Raw genomic sequence first — 2,859 nt, 5'->3', positions numbered from 1 at the left:
AAATGTTGATGGTTTATTAAAAATACACAAATGCCAAGTATGTCAGTGTCCGCTGATTTTGGCTAAAGACAGGACAATCCTGCATTTCTATTTTTTGTTTTGTCCATTTTGCTTTTGCACAGCCTAATCCAGGGGTCGGGAACCTTTTTGGCCAAGAGAGCCATAAACGCCACATATTTTTAAATGTAATTTCGAAAGAGCCATACAATAATGTAGCGTCCCTTTCCCACACTGAGGCAAGGAGACTTAACCTCTCTTAAGGTTCTTTATTCTGGTTACTGCAGACCTGCAGCAAACGCCGAACAATTAATTCAGCAACTCCTTATTCTCTCCCGCCGAGACGAGAGCGCTTCTCCCAACTTTATATTCCCCCCTCCCGCCCTCCCATTTCCCTTATTCGGCCCGTAGCTGAACCCCATTGGTCCAAATTACCTAACAACAGGCTGACCGACAGAACTGAGGGCCAATCAGATCTCTGCTTGATGCGTTCAATGAACTCCAGAACTTATAACGCGGCCCAACAGCCAAGTTAAACTCAGTCCGCGACAATATGTTAAAAAACTACAAATACAAATTAATGTGTGCATTTGATGTAATTTCAACACTTTTAAAGTACAATAAGTCTGTGGATTCTTTATAATAACATTGTTATGCTGTTGCTGATAAATTATGAGTATTTCTCGTGGTAGTTTTGCTGATTGTCTAGTCTGGTTGATACGTAGTGAGTTTCCACTTCATGCAGGCGTTGAGAATTTAAACGGGATCTTAGGTCTGAATGTTCTTCAGATGTGAGACAGACATGGAACCAAACACACACTCACACTCTGCAGTGAGTGACGGGCAGCGGGTTTACGTTTTTACCATCCCTGCGCGATTCACCTGCTGCGTCCCCGCATCTGCGCGCTCTTCCTCAGAGAGGGGAGCGCGCCGTTTTAGGCACTGCAATTCACAGGTTTCCGGGTGGTACACACTCTGTGAGATAATAGATAATAATAAACTGAAAGTTTGCTCTCCAAGCACCGCTACTACTGCGCGCCTCTGGCATCGCAACACGCCCGAGAAGGACTGGTCTAATGAAAAAAAAAGTATTAAAGATTTGTCTGCGAGCCACATCTGACCATCAAAAGAGCCATTTATGGCTCGCGAGCCATAGGTTCCCGACCCCTGGCCTAATCGGTATTTGTTTGTTCCAGGCAGCAGGTGGATACATGAAATTTAAAAATAAATGGAAACATTACTTTAGACATACTGCAACGATCCGGCCGGACCGTCACTTTAGTGGGGTAGCGAAAGCCAACTGCTCATGAAGAGGTTTTAATGGAGAGCTGTCCGTGCCCCATACACCGCACGACCCCGGACAGTCTCAGGTTGCAAGAAACGTAGAGAGAGGCAATATTAGCTTTTAAGCAACAAGCCTGTTTATTCCAGCACACATACAGCCCAAACAGCATGGAGGGTCACTTCAGCTTCCAGCCCTCTGACTCAATGTTTCACCCTAAGCTCCCCACTTCCCATGAGCCTTAGGGGCTGAAGGCGGGACTGACCCCCAGGTCGCTACACTGCCCCCACCTAAGAGGGTTAGTGTCCCCACAACCCTCACATAACTGCAGAACTGAACAACACAATTAGCAAAACAACACTGGAACCACACCTGGCTCAGGTCAACCTGGCGACCGGCAATGAGGGCTAGACACCGAAAGGGACTTCTCACACACTCAGACCTGGCGTTAGAGGGCCCTACACTGCTGGACCTCCCACCTGCGGAGCTGCGAGACCTGTCAGCGCGGACAGCAGAGCTTCGCTTTGGGGAGGAGGGTTTGAAGAAGCAGACCCTACAGCAGCTGGAGTCTCGCCGCCGTAGTGACGACGACGATCGCCTGGGATGCCTGGGGACCTTCTGCTGCTGGTGTGCAGCTCTTCACTTGGAGAGAGTCTACTCCCCCATGGTGACGTGCACCCTGATGGTGGTGCTTCCACGGAGGCGGGGACTGGTTCTCCTGGCTGGGCACATACTGGCATGGAACTGTGTCAGTTGCAGATGTGCTAACCCAGCCAGTTAAGAGGAGGACTGTACACGGTGGCGGTCGAAACCCAGGATTGTGCGAAGGAGTCTCCAGCCAGTGTGTTCCTGTGTTTTGCTAATTGTGTTGTGAAGGTTCAGCTGGGCTGCGCACCGTCATCACAGTCTGGTCCGGATGTTCTAACGTTGGTGCCGGGCAGGGCCAGGCTGCGGATGACGGTGGGTGCTCGATCCATCAGGGTGGTGTCATCGCCCTTACTCCTCCCTTGTCCCAGACTGCCACCAGGAACAGCTGCTCCGTCTCACCCTCCATGGAGATGCTCTCCATGTTGTAGCAGCGGCTAAGCAATCCCTCTTCTGACACCATTGTAACGATCCGGCCGGACCGTCACTTTAGTGGGGTAGCGAAAGCCAACTGCTCATGAAGAGGTTTTAATGGAGAGCTGTCCGTGCCCCATACACCGCACGACCCCGGACAGTCTCAGGTTGCAAGAAACGTAGAGAGAGGCAATATTAGCTTTTAAGCAACAAGCCTGTTTATTCCAGCACACATACAGCCCAAACAGCATGGAGGGTCACTTCAGCTTCCAGCCCTCTGACTCAATGTTTCACCCTAAGCTCCCCACTTCCCATGAGCCTTAGGGGCTGAAGGCGGGACTGACCCCCAGGTCGCTACAATACCATTAAACAAAATAATTGTATTAATTACTTTTATTAAATCTGACGCATTGACTCCATCACATATGACTATATATTTATTATATTTTATTGTCAATGTCCTCACGTCAACTGTAGAGTGCAGTTCCTCCTACTACATTTGAATCATCCAATCACGTTAG

This window comes from Oryzias latipes, chromosome 7 (genome assembly GCF_002234675.1).
Source record: "Oryzias latipes chromosome 7, ASM223467v1".
Taxonomy (NCBI): domain Eukaryota; kingdom Metazoa; phylum Chordata; class Actinopteri; order Beloniformes; family Adrianichthyidae; genus Oryzias; species Oryzias latipes.
This window is presented reverse-complemented; position numbering follows the sequence as displayed.